The sequence below is a fragment of the Ixodes scapularis genome, unplaced genomic scaffold, assembly GCF_016920785.2.
Source record: "Ixodes scapularis isolate PalLabHiFi unplaced genomic scaffold, ASM1692078v2 PGA_scaffold3__209_contigs__length_174095766, whole genome shotgun sequence".
In the NCBI taxonomy this organism is placed as follows: domain Eukaryota; kingdom Metazoa; phylum Arthropoda; class Arachnida; order Ixodida; family Ixodidae; genus Ixodes; species Ixodes scapularis.
The window spans coordinates 130,144,359-130,163,498 of record NW_024609868.1 but is presented as its reverse complement, the minus strand read 5'-3'; positions in this window follow the sequence as shown (position 1 = coordinate 130,163,498).

Below are 19,140 nucleotides of genomic sequence, written 5' to 3'. Positions count from 1 at the left end.
TTTGATGGTTTCTTCGTGGTTCTGGGCTTGTCTTTTGGCATATCTTTTTTTGCTTGCTTTAAGATGCTGTCGCCCACGGACTCACTAAAGCTATCTTATTGGCACGGTGTGCTCATTGCCAAGGGAAGTGCGGAGGGGACGTACGAGGAGGAGACGTTCCAGGGGGGGGGGGGGGGGGGGGGGTGGGGATGCAGCTTGTACAACCAGGTGACCAATTGCTTTTCTTCTCAACTGAGAGAGGAAGCAAATGCTCTGGGTACAGTGTAGTCTGGGTCTGAGCTTCTCCTGAAGACGCTCCGGACTTCTCCACTTCCCCACGACCTTGGCTTAAACATAAGCCCGCTTTCGTCCCCACCTCCATCCCTCACTGAGGATCAGCGCCGCAGCGCGGAATACAGAAAGAAGCCGACGAGCGCCAGAAGAGGGAGATGTTTCCTCTAATGGGCTTCATACTGCCTGCGGTACGACTTCTCGTGGGGGGAAGCTAATAAAAGAAAGATAAACGGTACGAGCACTCTAAAGGCTGGAGGCTGCTTACACGGGGTACTCAAGCCGACGCCGTAGGCATTTATTTGTATACAATGCCGTTTCAACTTAGGGTGGCGGGACATATTTTAGGAAAGGCGCCCGCTACTTCTTGTCTCCCCTTGGCGCCGTCTTGCGGCTTTGCAGGAGCGAATATGTGTGTGTCGAACAGAACAGAGGCGGGGCTTGCTGGTTTGCAACTGCGGCTTTGAATTCCCTACCTAGGGACTTGGGGAAAACGAGCCCTTTCAAAAGCAGAGCGGGTAATGGAGAGAAAAAATGCCCTCTCCTTCTCACCCCGATGTCGTCTGCTCTCCCGAGTGGGCAGTACCTGGCATCCGGCTGGCGTGCAAACTCTGTTTAAAATCGCGTCATTTTGGAAATTTCAAGCGCAGATGCGCATATTCTGGTATGCCAGTCATCGTGTAACACTATGCTAGATAAAACAAGACTAACAGGGTTCAATTGCGCTGTTACCTGAGTGCAAATGAAAAATAAATAGGGAAAACTGTGTCAGATTGGCTGGTCTCTCCGGCGAAAAGTAAATCCGGTTGCTGCACCTTTTTTACTAGACAAAGTTCGTACTGGTGTAGGCCTTTAGCGACCATGAGTGGAAGTCCGAAATAATAAATAAAAACGTGCTCTCCTGCCACAATATACGCAGTAATTGAGGGTAGTACTGCCGGCTGACTCAACTGAACGGAAAAAAATGTGCTAGTTGATCAGTTACCCAACTAGAACAACAGAGAGCTATAGGCTGATTTTCGAGTAGCCACAACTATTCTAAGAACGCGAACCACTTCACAACGGCAGCCACGAGCGAGAATTCTATGTTTCGTACAACCCGCCGCTACAGCCCAAAGATGGAGAATGGCAACCTCCCGGTTTGTCGTCTGCTAGCGGAGTCGGGCGCGTGCCCTCTCTCTCGTTTTACCCCGCCGAACCCGCTGAATTTCTCGGATGTATGGAGAGGGCGCTCTGTCGAACAAAATGGTGCCGCCCAGAGAGCGCTAAATGGAAGGGTCGACAGTGCCTGTGCCCGTTCGAGTGAACACCGACTCCCAAACATCCATGCTGCATTCGTGATCGGCCTTTAGCCCAGTTGAGATTCGCCGACCGGACAACCGCTCTGCCCCATCATATCTCTGCACCTGTCCTCTCGACCCTGACGAATGAGCTAACTACCCAGAAACAAGTAAGTGTTCCTTTCATACAGAAAATATCCAGACGAAGTGCAATTGAATATAATTTGGAAGGATCCATTGCTGGTTTAAGGTCTTGTCTAAGTTTAAAAGTTATAGTTGCCAAACTGCAACATGCTTTCAAGAACATTCAACAATTATTCGCTTTCGTTCTCTCGAGTTGCATCCAGAACACGTGAAAACACGAGTTTGGGTTGGCAATACCGCATGTGAGACCCTTTCAGGCAACATTTCATGGGCGCCGCCATCTTGACGTCACGTGACCCCGCCGCCATAGCCGCCCTTCAGTTTCTCGCTATTCCTCCGCGTTGTGTTCTGCACCGGCCGCTACCGGAGCTTTGTTTTCGCATTCTTTTACGGTCGGCGTTGAAATCGTGTTTTCTGTAGGTCTTTTCGATATTTCGGGCTTTCATTTAATCATTTGATATCTATATTTCGACATAGCTCTTGTATTTTCTTATTTATGAAATGGAATCGGACAGCGAACGGATCGACGATACAAGATTATGGCTTCAAAGACCATTTAAGTTCATCCCATTCTAACGTTTTTTCTCGCTAATAAAGGGCAGTCAACACCATTCCGACATATGCAAATTTCAACTGACGCAGTAAGGCAATCCAGTCGTGCTTCTCGCTGCATGTGCGCGCTCGTTTCCGTAAAGGCGACCCGCATGTACGCGATTTGGCGTGCGACGAGACGAGCGACGGCGACAACGACGAGAGTCAGCGACGAAGATTTCTCACTGTCGCCTGTTGCATAGCTCAGTTTTTTGGGTTTCTAGAAAACGTCGCTCACTGACTTGGTCGCTTGCTCCCGTCGCTTCCATGCGGTTTGCCTCGTCGCGCGACTGCCCGAGCGACAGCGAAGGGGGTCACCGTCGCTTGTCTCGTTGCTCGCCGAATCGCTTGCATGCGGTTTATACCTAATATCGAGGCGCCAATGGTTCAATGCTGTGTGCATGGAAATTAATTGAGTATAAACCGCATGAAAGCGATTTGGCGAGCGACCAGATAAGCGACGGCGACCCGCTTCGCTGTCGCTCAGTCAGTCGCGCGATGAGGCAAACCGCCTGGAAGCGACGGAGCAAGCGACCAAGACGGTGAGCGACGTTTTCTCGGAAATCCCAAAACCGAGCGATGGAACGGGCGACGGCGAGAAATTTCCGTCGCTCGTCGCGTCGCACGCTAAATCGCTTACATGCGGGTCGGCTTTACGGAAACGAGTGCGCACATGCAGCGAGAAGCACGACTGGATTGCCTTACTGCGTCAGTTGAAATTTACATATGTCGCGATAGTGTTGACTGCCCTTTATTAGCTACAAAAACGTAAGAATGGGATGAACTTACATGGTCATTGAAGCGTCATAATCTTGTATCGTCGACCCATTCGCTGTCCGATTCCATTCTAAAAATAAGAAAATACAAGAGGTGTGTCGAAATATAAATATCAAATGATTAAATGAAAGTCCTAAATATCGAAAAGACCTAAAGAAAATGCAAGATTTCAACGCGGAACGTAAAAGAACACGAAAACGAAGCTCCGGTAGTGGCCTGTGCAGCACGCAACGCGGAGCAACGGCGAGAAACTGAAGGTCGGCTATGGCGGCCCGGAAAGCGCGCGAAGGGCGCGCCGACTGGTGGCAGCTCGAGTAACTGACTCGCTGAAAGCGTCTCCTTGCACTGACGTCACGTACATCGCACACATTTGAACACCAATTAAAAGGAGGAGAGGGAAGCTGCTTTTGTAGGAATTTTGAGTGACAGGTTAATGTTCTATAATCTTCTGGGAGGAGAATGGCGACGCCTGTGCAAATCCGGGAGGCACAAAGGAGAATCCTGATAAAAGGGGAGCTCCTTCTTCCCCTCTTCTCTGGAGGGCATCGGAAATGACGTCCTGTGCAAGCCACCGACGAACTTGCCTGGCAGCGTTCGTTTCGCTCGCTGCGTCAACAGTGTTTTGACGCCGCGAGCAGCGTCGAAGCCGCGGACCATTTTTGTCGCTTGTTTGCAACGTACTCGCTCCATTGAAGCAACCGGCGACAATGAAAAGTGCGTTTTAAAACCACGTTCTGCATTTTGGCACTGAATATAAAGTTCTAACTACTATGCCAAGCTTAATCTCAAAGAACAGACGAATTTTAGATTAAAACGTTTTCCGCATTGTCATTAGCTGCGTGAGCTTCCTCCGTATAGTTGGCAAACGTTGGCTCTCCGTACATGTTCTGCGGGTGTAACGAGAATATATAAATATTCAAGCAGAAGGAGCCCAAAAGTTGTAGCCCCACCGAGGATATCTGAGCCATCAAGTTACACTCTCTCCAATTGTCACAGCCGCTATAGCACCAAACATTCATCCCCAGTAGTTAAACTTCTTTTTCTATTTCTAGCGCGCTGCCACGCGAATGGAGTAAACCCGTTTCCTATAAACTACAAAATTCCTTGCCCTTGCATTATGGTGTTCAGAAAGGATAGTGCCGCCACAATTTTCTAGATACTTACCTCTAGCGTGGTCACCCGAAAGGTTTTAATTCAAAGAGTTCATCCCCGACAGGTAAACCGATACAAAAGCTCTCAAGATCTATATTATGTCATCAGAGTTTAGTAAAAACGATAACTCCACAAAAATATAAACACTCCCCCCCCCCCCCCCCCCTGCCGTTTTACACCGAGGAACCGCCCCCCCCTAAAATGGAGGTCTGGATCCGCCCCTGCTGGCATAGAGGATCACTTGACTACTCGTACCACGTGACAGCCATGCTGTTGGCGGCCCGATGGCAATGTTGCCGGACGGGACCGAAGTTTCGGTTTCTGCTCATGTTTGAAGTAAGATTTTTCGCGAAGCAAATGATGTAGTGCCTTTTATGAGTGGTTTTTAATGTGAAATCACTCATTATCCCTATCAGAATTAAGCGGAGTTACCCTTTAAGGAGCTCGTGTCGCAGAAAATTGGCCTCGGGGGCGTGACGCGAAAATCCTGATTGGTTGATAGGGTCATGACGTTACAGCCACATGACCTCGCGCGGGAATTTCAAACAATTCACAACACTCACACGAAACGTGACGTCACGCGTGAAATGAAAGTGATTAAAAACATCACATGTAATGCGAATTAGAGTAGACGCTTGTCTCAAATTATTTTATTTTATAAAGTAATCAATTTGAAAAATTGATTACTTTATAAAGAAAAATTTGAGGATTGGAACCCAAAACTCTTCGGGATTTTTTTTTTTTTTTTTTGCCAGGATATGTTTGCGGGATTGGGCCTAAAATTCCGCCTAAAATTCTTAAAAATCTTCTGGAAGGCAATTACAGAAGAATTTGAAGAATTTTAGGCGGGATTTGAACCGGCAACCCTTCATTTGCGAGCCAGACACGCTCAATTGCGTGTCCGCCTCAATTCCTGCTCCATGACAGCATGAGCATGACAAGCGCATGAGAAGGCTATGCGAAACAACGGGGCCCGATAAGGCTATCGGGTTCCACTCTTAAAGGCAAAACATAAACGTCCTCCAAGGTTTCTTTTTTTTTTTTAATTTGAGGAATCTGTATTGAAGTCGGGAGTTGTACTTTCCTCGGAAAGTACCAGAAATATATATCAAGTAAAGTACAAGTACACACTCAGAGAATGTACTTCAAGTAAAGTTCTAAACCTGCTTTGAGGTAGTACCTTCCCGAGGCTGGAAGTAAGACGGCACGTGACAGTAAACAGAGCAACGCTGACGCGTCTGACGATATTTGGCGGTAAACAAAAGTAGTTTTGACTGACGGCGATACGAACCCCAACACCGCGTGGTGGAGCGCCGGAAGCGCCGGCCCGCGTCACAACAATCGGCGTGTATAGAAGCACACCGCGAAGATAATGGCGTCGGTTCCGATAGGGCCGGGCCGTAAGGCAGCAAGCAAATCTCTCGAGGCGGCATCCGTGCACGAGTGAAACAGTGGCGCCTGACCGCGTAAACCAGGGGGGACGTGTGTTAATCAGAAAAGAATCAGCCGCCGCGGCATGTCTCTAGCTGCCCGCGTAGCGCATTTGTGACGTGCCTAAAAAAATGTGCAATCAGGGGCCCCGGTTTCGCCCCACTGTTTTACTCCGAGTAAAACAGTGGGGCGAAACCGGGGCACCGGGTCTATACGCAGCGGAGCTAGAAAAGGCTGGTTCAGACATGGGATTGAGTAACCAAAGCTCATGAGTGCTTACGTCGAGATGGTTGCGGCACAAGCGAAGTCCGCTTAGCGCGTTGTATCGCCGAACGATGGGAGTCATAAAGCGTCACGCTCAAACACAAATGTCTGCACCAGCCTTTAGCGAAACTGAATCAACGACGCTAACGGCCGTGATCTTAAACGCTAATTGACTCCAGCTCAACTCCACTCAGTCGAGTGTGAAAAATATAAACCTCCACAAAAGACTAAGAGGCATTTGGCTTCACATGTAGGCGCTTCTCGGAGATTCCTCAATGAAGAACCCCCGCTTGGCGGCGGGTAGCGATCGGACGCGCTCAGCACGAGCTCCGCTTGTCGAACGATCTTTTTGACGGAAACCACCAAGGTAGGCCCACTTTTGTTAACGTGGAGTTTTCCAGGGTCCATATCACAAGAGCGAATGACATTTTAGCGAACGGCGACATTTGAGCGAATGGTCGTTTTAGCGAATAACGGGGGCGCGCGTTAACCCATCCGTCGCGCTGCGCTTTACGCCGCTTCGCGGCGACAGTCTGCGGCAACTCATGACAAAAATATGAACTCACTTGGCCCACCCGAAAACGCCGCTTCGCGGCGTCCGACTCTTCGCTAAAGTGTCGTTCGATGAAACGTGGGCGTTCGCTAAAACGTCATTCGATCAAGTGAGTGCCTCCCATTTTGACCTGACCACGCCTAGGCCTAACGCCGGCCGAGGAGCGTTGCTCCCGCTCCGGCTGCCACGCCGGCCGCAATGGACTCGGCAATGGAAACCGATGTTCCCAAGGATTCAAGGACACCCTCTGTTGAGACCAAAAAAAGGAAGTTTCAAAGCGACGCCGAGGATTCCGTTTCACTGGCCCCTGAAAGCGAAGACAACGCAGGCTGGACCTATGTGCAACGTCGCCGCCGCTTGCCTGCCAAGTGCTCTACTGCCACCGCCGAAAGACCTACCAAGGACAAATTCCTCGTGTTGATTCGTCCGCGAGGCCAGCATCCAATCACGGAAATCCCCAAAAGTGACCTTGGCAGGGCTCTAATTAAGCTCGCTCCGCACCCATCGCTTGGCAAGTACATGTCTACCAAGATGGACGCTCGCAGCAACTCGATCACGGTCACCGCATACGACAGCACTCACGCCGATCGGATTTGCCAACTTCACCAGATCCCGAGGGAGAACAGCACGCCCTTCGAAATTGAAGCCCTGCACCTCCGACCCCGCGGTACGTCTCGTGGGGTTATTCGTGTCGACCCGGTGGGGACTAACGAACTACTCAGGGATAATGTAGACTGCGAACGCGCCGCGGTCCTCGACGTCAAACGGATGGGACGAAGCAATTTCGCCATCGTCACCTTCGACACACCCCGACTACCCAAGACGGTGCGCTACTTCACGGAACTCTGCAGCGTGTCACCTTACGTTCCGCGAACGCTAGTGTGCTTTCATTGCCACAAAGATGGTCACCTCTAGAAACACTGCCCCAACGCCGCGGTTTGCAAGACATGCGGTAGGCAACAACACGAAGGCGCCTGCGCAACCCCCGCTGCTTACTGCACGCTGTGCGCGACGGAGGGTCACCTAGTAACGGATCCTAAATGCCCAGAACGTGAACGCCGACTTGAGAAAAAAAGCCGCACGGAGCACCGGTCACGTAGCCGATCGCGCCGGCGCACCGCCAACGCAGCTGCTGCGCCACTCCGTGAATCATCTCCGACGCCGTTAAACCTCAGCACCGACTTTCCACCACTGTTCCCGGAAGCGACGCTTACGCCGGTGACTATGAAGGGATCGTACCGCAGTTCTGCACACAAAGCGGTGAACTTCGCCGCATCTTGCACTAGTGCCACTGCAGCAGCTGGTGCGACATATGCAACTGCGACATCCGGCAAGCCGAAGAGGTCCAAGAAGGCGTCCGCCTGCACCAAGCAAGAGATCCAAGAGCTCACTACGCGAATCGGTGAGATTCAGCAACGACTGAAGGAATTATATCAACTCCAGAAAGAACAAGAACAGGAGGAAGAGAGGGAGCACCAACAGCAGCTCCGTGAGGGGGGGCGTAGGCGTACGCTGACGCACCGCGAGCGGCGTTTATCCCGGTCACCTGCTCCACTCAGGCGTACCGAAACACCTACACCCGAGCCGGCGGAAGCCATCACGCTATCACAAATACAAGAAATGATTGTCCAAACGCTCCGCAACCAGCTGGCGCGTCTCCTCGCGGAACACTTCAAACAACCAGAAACGACCTCCTCGGTAACTCCCCAACAGAGCCATCATGGCCGCGCCAAGTAAATCGGTGCTCCTCCAATGGAACTGCCGTAGCCTCGCGGCCAACGCGAGTGAATTAAGTGAGCGTTTAAGGACACTAAAGAACAAACCTATCGCGCTCCTTCTCCAAGAAACGCGAGGAACCACACCTGGCATAAACGGGTATAAAGGATATTTCCAACCTAGTATTCTCCACCACCCTTCCGAAGGTCCGCCCACCATAGTGGCCCAGGCAGCGGTGTTTGTGCGAAAAGACATTCATCACTGTCAGATAGACACCACAAGTTTCGGCACAGAGTACCAGGAAGTGGTGGCCGTGCGCATTTATCTCGCACGCGGCCGCGCGCTCCTTGTAGCCTCCGCTTACGTCCGTCCTGGTAGCGGCAGAAACCGAAGCGATAACTACCAATGGCTCAGTAGACTACGCACTCTATATCCACTGGACGAGGTAGTGGTGGGCGGCGACTTCAACGCCGCCAACACATCATGGGGCTACAGATGGACTTCCCCGCGCGGTCGGCACCTCGAGGAAGAAGCGAACGATGCGGACCTCTTCCTTATAAATGATCTCGACTACCCTACTAGATTAGGGCTCCATCCCGGACAGCGAAACACGACACCGGACTTGACCTGGGCTACGAAGGAGACCATCCGAGAGTGGCGCTGCAACGGGGACCCCTGGAGCAGCGACCACTTTCCCGTTTGGCTTGAGCTTCAAGGTCGAGTGGCCGAGAGGAGAAAGAAAGTGAAGTATGTGGACTGGGATAAGTACCGTGAATTTATCCAAGAGTCGGAAGAGGCCTCCTTTGCTGTAAAGATTCTCCAAGCATCAGAATCGGCAACACGCTTGATTGAGTTAGATGCCGAAACTCCAGCTCCCGATAAACATCTCCTCAACCTCTGGACGACTCGGGAACAGCTACACGACCAATATCTGCAGAAAGGCAAAACCCACGCAGACTTAGTTCGCGTTCGTCACAAGACAGCGCAGATTCGCCGCCATTCCAAACACCTCGGTAGACAGTGATGGGAGGAGCACTGCGCGTCCTTCGGTAAAGACACCGGCCTCCGCAAGTTATGGAGCACTTACCAAGCCCTCAGCGACAAGAAAAAAACGCGAGGAGTTGTAGAAACGGTGCTGCTGACCCAGGGTATGAGTCACGAAGAGTTTGAAGAGGAGGCCGCTAATATTTTCTTCCCGCAACCTACACGCAACCCCCCTGCCTCCATCTACGAACCCGAACCGGTGGACGAGACAAATGAGCTCGAGACCCCATTCACGCCAGCCGAACTGCACACTGCTCTTGAGCAAGTCCGGGTCCAGAGCGCACCAGGAAAAGATGGAATCACCTGGACCATGCTCCGGAACCTCCCCGCACAGGAGAAAGACACCCTTTTGGATACCGTCAACGAGATCTGGGTGAGCGGCCAACTTCCGCCTTGGATGAAGCACGCCGTCGTGGCCCCCATACCTAAAGCCGGTAAACGCTCCAACGAGGTTCCAAACCTTCGTCCGGTGTCACTCACATCGACGATCTGTAAGCTTCTTGAGCGGCTATGCCTCAACCGTCTGAACCATCACTTAGAGGAGGTTTCCTTCTTCTTCCATCCTCACCAGACTGGCTTCCGTCCGAACCTGAGCACACAAGACAGCATCTACCTTCTGAGAAGACTCCTTAGTACCAAACGGGGACGCAGGCGGACCGTGCCTAGCATCCTTGTTGCGGTGGATCTAAAGAAAGCTTTCGACTCGGTCACCCACGAAGCAGTCATACGAGACCTAAAGGAGGCGTACCCGGGCAAGCGGATGCTGAATATTATTAAGAGCTTCCTCTGCAACCGAACCTTCGAAGTCCGCTCCGGGCGCGATGAACCGAAGCAGTTCTCAAGTTGCGTTGGAGTGCCACAAAGGGCCATCCTGTCCCCACTCCTTTTCAACGTAGTCATGACCGGAGTTGCCCGCAAGCTTGAACTCATCCATGGCGTACGGTTCACGCTGTACGCCGACGACATTACCATTTGGACAGAAGCAGACGATCACGAGGACACCGAATCGGCAGTCGCAGCACTCCAGGCGGCGCTGGCGGCGCTGCACGACTACTTGAAAGATACAGGAATGGAGATATCTGTGCAGAAGACGCAATACATTCTCCTGGGAGGCTCTGGGGCGGAACAAGCCAAGGTTGCTCTCACCATTGGAGGCGCGTCCCTGAAGCGATCAGACACAGGCTGGGTACGCATCCTTGGTATACCCATCTCCGAGCGTGGTGGTGCAGCCGAATGGTTAAAGCAATTGACGCCCACTTGGAAAAAGATAGTGCACATCATTAAACGAATTTCAACTAAATTTGGAGGCGCCACCTCCGAAATCGCACGCACCCTCGTGTACGCAGTCCTTGTGTCTCGGGCCACGTACGGAGCTGTGTGCTTCCAACTGACAAAGACCCAAGTCGAAAAACTGGAGACCCTCTACCGAGCCGCCCTTCGGGTGATCACCGGCTTGCCTCGCCACACCCGAGTGGAAGAACTATATCGCTACGGAAGACTTCCACCCCTACGGTTCATTATACAAGATTGCCGCAAGGGAACCCAGGACCGCCGTCTCCTCACTCTTCAGGGGCAGCGCCTCCTTCTCTCAGACGACCCCACCATGGCTGCCATTTTAGACGAGGTTCCACCGCACGTGCCGCCGTGGATGGACTTCCCCGTCACGAACGGCAGACCACTCAGCCGGAAGACCAACGCCCAACGCTATGGGCCGCAGCGCGCCACTATCGCCCGCGCACTCAACGAGCCCTCAACGGACCCCACGGAGATGCGGCTTTTTACGGACGCATCCTGGAATCCGAACACTCAGATCGCCGTTGTGGCGAGAACCGAAGACGGCTATCATCGCCTACAAAATTACCACCTAAACGAGACACCCTCCACCACCGAAATGGAGCTCCGGGCGCTTCAAGTCGGTGTAAATTGGATTCTCACAGACCACCGAATTGTGAACGAGCAAACCAAGACGGTCACGATCTGCACTGACAGTTCCACAGCTACCCACGCCTTAATCGGTCCTCCCAGAGTCGGAACCACGGAGTACGCCATAAAAAGCGGCTGCAACATAATAAAAGCACAAAAAGACGTCGCAGTGAAAATCCAGTGGGTGCCTGGGCACTCCGATCAAGCGGACAACGAGGCCGCGCACGACCTGGCGAGCGAGGCTTGCACTTCTCGCCGCTCGCAGGGAGTGCCGATCTACCGTCCATCGCTTGACCACAGCCCGGAGGAAGAACGACGACGACGGAAGCAAATTCGGAAAAACCGGTTGAAAGATCATGTACCACCCCTCGAGAATCCATTGCCTAAAGGTCTGCCTCGGGGGGCCCAAGTGCTTGTTGTTAAAGCGCGAACGGGCTTCGCTATCACAGAAGACATGGTGGCAAGGTGGCGGTACAACCAACTGTGCAATCAAGAAGGCGATCCCCTACCACCTCCAATCACACGTTGCAGCAGCTGCTCCGCAGATCAAGCACCGACCATCAGACATCTCATCTGGGAATGTGACGGACTAAAAGACGTCAGAGAGAAGCACCGACCACCAGGTGTGACCTCCTACGAGGGGTGGGTTACTCCGGTATAGGACCAAAAAACGACCTTGCTCGCACTGTGGAGCTTCGCTTGTGAAGCCTCCATAGTGCGCCGCACCTAACTCGTAACACCCCTTTAGCCCCTTCCCAAACAGGCCAAGTGCCACCCTTTTTCGGAATAAATTTGTTACTACTACTACTCAATGGAGGAATTCGTCGAGATTTTGTTTTCCACTCCGCCGTTCCCGGGGATGTGTGGAGACGAGATTATACCAACATATTTCGTCCATAACATAATTTTTTGCAAAATATAAATATATGTTTTCGTTATCTTAAAAAAATGAAAGACGTTTACAATCCCCTGTAATGCCGAATTAGAGCGCAGCTCATGAGGAGGAGGAGGGGAGGGACGGAGGAGGAGGCATACCTTTGTCGTGACCTTCAAGAGTGACCGTGACGTCACCGTGACGTAATTATAGGACGCGTCCCATGATGCAACGCGTGGAACCCTCATGACGTCACTCGTGACGTCACGTGTGACGTCACTATGGCAAGCGTCCCATAAGGCAATGCACGGGTCACGAGTGAGACTCACACGTTGCATTATGGGATGTTTCCCATAATTCACCGCGCGGTTACACCGACGGCGACGCCGCTCAAGCCAGAAACGGGCACATAAGAGCTGCGCTCTAAAACTAAAAGCACTGAATAAGTGGGTTTTAAGATGTTCTGTAGCCAGCGTGAAAGTTTCGGCTGTTTTATTGTTAAAACAATCACAAGCGCTTTCTAGTCTGTCAGCGCTGAGCCAAAGAACAGCGGTCAGTTTTTCTTTGCCCAAATTTGACGACGCATCAAGCCTTTTTGCGTGCTGGTCCTTTAGAAAAGAGGCGCGTTTTATAGTTAGCTGTTTTAACTGTAGCTTGCTAACTTATCCAGTTTTCATCTTTGACATCCTCCGAAATGCAGCTGTAACATAAAAACAGAGCAAGTACAATGGTGCCCACTCGACGACGGCTTATATCTTTTATGTACTTGTGTTGGCGTCAAACCACAGTCATCTGCACTCTAAAAAAAAGGGTGTATTGTTACACCCTTTGTCCCATATAATACACCCCAAAACTGCAATGCGACGTGCAAGACGACCTATAGTCGAACAGACGGCCTGAAATTTTGCGAGGGGCTTGATAGCCGTGGTACAACTTATTAAAATAGCTAATGTACGTGTTACTGACTAAAAAAAAAATAATAATAATAATCGGGGTTTTCTTGGCTCTACTGCAAAAACTCAGTTTTTTCTTTCTCTGGTCTTTGATACATACTTTAGCTATTTAAAAAGACAACGAATCAACGAACTCAGTGAACCATACGTACCGACCGCCATGACACACAAGAGCCAACTCGGGTCTCGATGAAAATCTCAAGGTAGCTTCGAAGCTACCTTGAAGAATAAAATTGGGTTGTGTGTGCGTGTTTATACAGCCTAGAACTTGGCCTGCCTCAACGGGCGACGACTCTCCCAACTGTAGATGAGAAATTCAGCCAGTGCAGTACAACCGCTAGCCTGGGGTCTTTAACGTGCACCACGCAGTAGTGATACACGACCGGACGCCGGTACGATGCTCATCCAGATCGAAACGCGCAGGGGTGGGGATTAAGCTACCTTGAGATTTTGGACGAAAGTGTTTCCTCAGACGAGTTAAGTGTCGAATCTATAGTTCGAACTATGAAGCTCAAAACCACCTTTAAGTGGACTTCGAGTAAAGCAGCCAGTCGACTAGCGTCTATAAATTCGGTCGTAAACATCACATCTTCTCCTCTCTCTTTTACATTGTCAACTAAAGAACCGGCGTCGGCTTCGGCTGTTCTCGCAGCTAGTTTTAGGGTTCCGTTTCCTACAAACTCTGGTGGAAGGTCGGTGGCACACCGTAACCACAACGAAGCGAAAGACACTCTTTTTGACGGTCTTCCTTAACCGCGGTTAAGACACCTTTAGGTGCAGTTACGCGTCACCAAAGTTACCACACTATACTTTCGAACAGCTATCCCAGAAGCATTGTTGGGAAGTACTTTAAGTACATAGTACTTGAAGTACTACTTCAGGTAGGTTTAGAAAACTTGTACTTTACTTGAAGTACATTCTCTGAGTATGTACCTGTATACTTTACTTAAAGTTTTTTTTTCTGGTACTTTCCGAAGAAAGTACAATTCCCGACTTCAAAGTACATCCCTCCAATTTGGTCTCGGTGAAATTTAGTTCTTTCAAGAACCACGCGCTAGTCTCCTTGGCTTTCTTAGTACTGCAGACAACTTCCTGAGGTCGAGTATAAGAGTTCACCAACCTTGAACAAAACATATTGCCGTATAGTCATGTGAAAAGGCACTATAGTCTTTCGAGACGTCATCCGGTCATTTTTTTTTTGTGAAGTAATGGCGGCTATAAGACCGATACAAATAATTCCCTTTTAAGTTGATTGCGTTGAATAGTTCATAAGCGAGAGTAAAACAACTACTCTCTGGCCACTTCATCCAAAATTCGCCGCCATTTCCCAAAAATTACTGATGCACCCCCATTACCACTGGGGCAATGCACGTCAGTAGAGCCCTGCATATCCGCAGATATCCGTAGTAAACTGGCGGATCCGGATAAAAATGAATCAGATTTTGCGAATTGCAGATGAGATGCGGATTTCAGGGGCTGTGGATGCGTATCGGATGCTGATATCCCCGTGTCCGGATCTACATTTCTGCCCAGGCGGCCCATAAACTTGTGCGACCGTATACTGTATAGTCTTTATAGGGCTCCGTGTTTTCGGATAAATCCGAAAAACTCCGAAAAACACCCGCCAGTAAAATTTTTGGCAATTCGGATTTATCCGATAAACTCCGATCTGTTAGGTGCCCCACAGCAATTTTTTTTTTTTTTTTTTTTTTTACAATTTGAGCAGCGCGGGAAGAATGGTCCTGGGAAAATAACACCATAATTATCTTTCAAGCCTCGGACCGTTGTAAAAAGGGTGTCTTACGGCTTGTCTCGTCAAGATTGGTTCAGGGTTATATCAGGTCTGTTCTCGAGCACGCGTGTACAGTCTGGGACCCACCAACTGCTGTTGATAGAAATAAACTTGAAAGAGGTCAAAACTTAGCGGCTAAATATGTTCCCGGGAATTATAACAGCCGACTCAGCATGACAAGTCTGAAGGAATTCTTAGGCTGGGAATATCTCGAAAAAAGGAGGAAAAAACTACGGCTAAAATTATTTCATAACGTTTACCAGTGCAGAATTAGTATACAGCGCGAAAACTACATTTTCCCCCTGGATTATATCTCTCATCGTGTCGATCACGAACGGAAGGTACGAGAATAGAAATGTAACACAAACCAGTTTAAACCTTCTTTTTGCCCCAAATCTATTAGCGAATGGAATTAATTGCCTTCGGAGGTTGTTGGCATTTTGGACAATGACGCTTTCTCTGCTGCATTGTGAGAAGTGTTTTCTTTTTCGTTTCCCGTGTACTGGGTGTGCATGTGCACGTTCTGTTATGCTTCTTTGCATTGCTTAAATGTATCACATTAACGAAAATTTCCTCCCCGCTGTAATGCCACCCTGGCGCTGTGGGAAAGTGAATAAATAAAAGGAAACAGGTGATCGTACCATTCCTGTCACGACAAAAGCCACTCTTTTGGTTTCCAGTTTGGGCCATGGGATTTGTTATTTAGAGAAAGGAGAGGGTATGTTTCTGAGGGTTTCAGCAAAAGCTGTGGATCATAGAGATTGTATAAAATAGGGAAGAGGGGCAGTTGAAACCTCTCTATTACATTCTTAAAGGGACACTGACAGGGTATTAATGCTCGCCGAGGTTTTTAGTTGTACGTGACATATGAGAGCTCAACTACCCAGAACAGAATTTGCGGCTCGAAATTCGGTTTCTTTCCGCCCGAAAACCGCCGATCGAGAGCTGGCCGGTTTGAGTCGCGCTCACTCTCTTCTCCATAGTCACGTGCCGTTTTCTATGGTTGAGACACAATCACCAAATACAATAAAAGTCGTTGGCCATCAAAGGTACACATCAACTGCAAATACGTTGATTGAGCAAAAAAATTAGACGTTTACAATTTTCTCTAATGACGGATTAGAGCGCAGCTCTTGAGGAGGAGGAGGCGAGGAGAAAACGTTTTTTGAGCAAAGAAACCCCCAAAAACGTACAAGCCGCAAGAAATGAGAAGAAACTTGCAAGTGGCTTCTTCGCAGTAGGTTGAGGAGACTGAATTCAATCCTCTGGAGTGGTGAAACTTACTCCAGTACGAGCTTCCGCACCTCATTCTTGCAGCACAGTTTGTGCATGCCAACCCAGCATCAAGTATACCAACGGAAAGAAACTTTACAGTAGTGGGTATTAATTTTCGAAAGGCAAACCAGTCTGAATGCGTTCATGCTGACGTCATTTTGTTTCTTCTACACAGCAACCATGACAAGTGAAACGTTGCATGCGTGTGCATTTTAATGCGAAAGCATTAACTGTCTTATGGAGCGAGCTGACGTCATCAGTCTGAAGCGCGAAAACGGCAGATAGTTTCCTTCGGTTCCATTGGCTGGAGCGCGTCGACGGGGCTCCCATTGGCCGCTGCACTCGTCAGTTTTCACGACCGCTCACCCTATGGCACCGCGTGTCCATCAGCGCGGAGCGTCCAAGGTCACCAGGGGAGCACAAGTGCCGACCGGCCACGAAAAGTACGCAGTAGACGAAAAAGGGAGCGGACGAGCGGCTTGCATGCTTTCGCGTTCACAACTCATATGGAATGCTTAGGTGTACCTCGATCTTTTTCTTTTTCTCGACAGTTGGCAGTGAGTTGTTCTTAAGTATATGGTACCGAGCATGCAGCTGAGGGTTCGTGTTTAAAACTGAACCAATAGGAGGTTTTGCCATTGTGATACTTTCTCAGTGCTGTACTTGCGCCTTACCACATATACACGAGTACTTTGCTGCGCTGAGTGAACCACCTTACCTCTCCCCCTTTTTTATTGTCTGGCATAAATAAAATGACTCAATAGTTTGTCCTTTGTTCATTTTTATGTTTATAAAGTATTGTCTGCTTGAAGTGGGGTTTACAAAACAATAAAGAAAATAAATATTACAATTTACTCCCTTTTGAGTGCCTCTTCTGGACAGAGTGTCAGTGTCGCGGACTCTCAAGAAGTCTCATAACTGCGATCATCTTTCAAGCGATGCGAAGTGTCTCTGGAAGGATGATCGCTTATTTTATAAATACGATGAAAGAGAATACGACAAAATGATTTCCCCCGTAATTCTGACGCGAAGATTTCTTTGTACAAAGGTAAGCAGACGGCTTATAAAATACCATCCAGATGTTGTTTTTTTTTTTTTGATTCCTGTTTGCTTTTATGATATAAAATCAATGTGCGGATTAAGGGTCAAATGTCGTTCCGCATTTTGCGGATGCGGTTCAGATGCGGATGCAAAGTCTGCGGATGCGGATCGGATACGGATAAAATTATTAGAAAACTTTGCGGATACGGGTCTGATGCAGATGATCAAACTGTTAACCGCGCAAGCCTCACATCTCATTAAAAAAAAACAAAAAAAAAACACTCTATAGTGGATTGGAAAGACATCATAAAAGATTGTGTTCAAAAGTACTTGTACTTTACTTTGAAAGTACATTGCATTTATAGTACTTCAAGTACATTGTGCCCTGTGTACTTACTACTTTACTTGAAGTACATAACCTCTCATTTACTTTGCACTTTACTTCAAGTACTTTTTATCTGTACTTTACCCAACACTGCTCAGAAGTGAGGAGTGTGCGTGCTCAGCTTTCATTGGCGCTCGAGATGTTCAAGCACGCACGCCCATAGCTTTCACTGTACAGCCACATAACGTCTAAAATTATAGTGTGGTCATTGTGGTTTAGCGTAACTTCGGTTAAGTGTACCCGTGTAGCGAGGGGATCAGACAACTCTCGTGATCGCCTTGAGGTTTCCCGTCGAAGAGCATCCACGTCTCCCAGCGTACTCCACAAGATTCCCTTAATTGTGGCACGTCTTCGGGCGTGCCAGCTTTTCCCTTCCTCGTAAGCACGCGGCACGGGCTAAGTAGCTCCAGTGCCGGTGCTCCAGGGCGCGAGCAGGCAAGAAGCGCAGAGACAACGGCAGGGGTCCGTCCGCGGCACGATTCGACGGCGGGCGAATCGATCTGCGGACATACGTGCCCCATCGTCCGCGCCGACGGCGGCCGCCTCGCTCGGAGCACGTTCGTGCCCCGCAGGCCCCCGCACTCATCACCTCGCGCGGCCGGGCTGCTGCTGCCGCGCGGGGCAATTACCGCGGGCGGGAAATCAGTCGGGCGAATAAGGTGTTTCGGAGAGCGGGCCCGTTTGTTCTCTAAGTGCGCCTCGTTAGGGCTCGAGTGGGCGCCCCCCGCGAAGTCCTGGCCCTCTTCCAGGAGCGCCGCGGCGCGGTCACCGGGGAAAGCCCAATTACCTCCTGGCGGAATTTAATCGCGTCCTCGCCGCCATTGGTGCCCCGCTCACTTTGCATGCGCGATGAGGGAGTCGAGAAATCAGTGTTTCGCGGAGCTCATTTCCGGCGCATTAAACTGATCAGTGTAAGGGGCCCTCGCTCAAACAGCCGCGCGCGCTGTGTGTGCCGCTCTGCGTTAGCGATTCGGGCGCGTTTTCCCTCGTCGTTTTGGATTGAACAAATATATGCTGGATTTCTTCTACATGTTTTTCTAGTTCTGGGGCATTCGGAATCGGAGGTTAGAATGTAACGTTCTTTTTTCTTTTTTTTTTTTTTTTTGCGGCGGCTATTGTTTATTGTTTTTGTACTTTCTAGAAGCGCCCTACTCAGAAAGTGACGCAGTTCCGGCTGAGACTTCCAGGACGTGCGCAAAGACCGAAGCGTGGCCCTTGTTTCGATGCCCCAGCGGTCACCGGCTGCTGCACCGTGAAGAAGCAGACGGAGTCAGAGATCACCAGAAAACGAACAAATTTTATATGGGTCTATAGGCAAGGTACGTATATTGTTACAACAAGGCACGTGCTTAGCTCGCGACGTATATAAAAGTAAGGGTCACAATAAACCAAAATAGTTGTTCTCCGAGAAACAACGTTCAAGCTTCTAACTCGATATTATTTCAAATCTCGCAGTTAGAAAGGGTCATATCACAAGAAATTTTAAAAATATAAGTCATGTCGCGTTAAAATGAACGTCTCCTCCCCCCCCCCTTTTCCAAAAAAAGAAAAGGAAAAAAGCATCCATAACAACGAGACGAAAAATGCATGTATATTTATCCAGTTCGTCGCCAAAAATTATGTCTACATAGCGGGCCACGGGGTCAATATTAACGATACATGACTGCATATACAT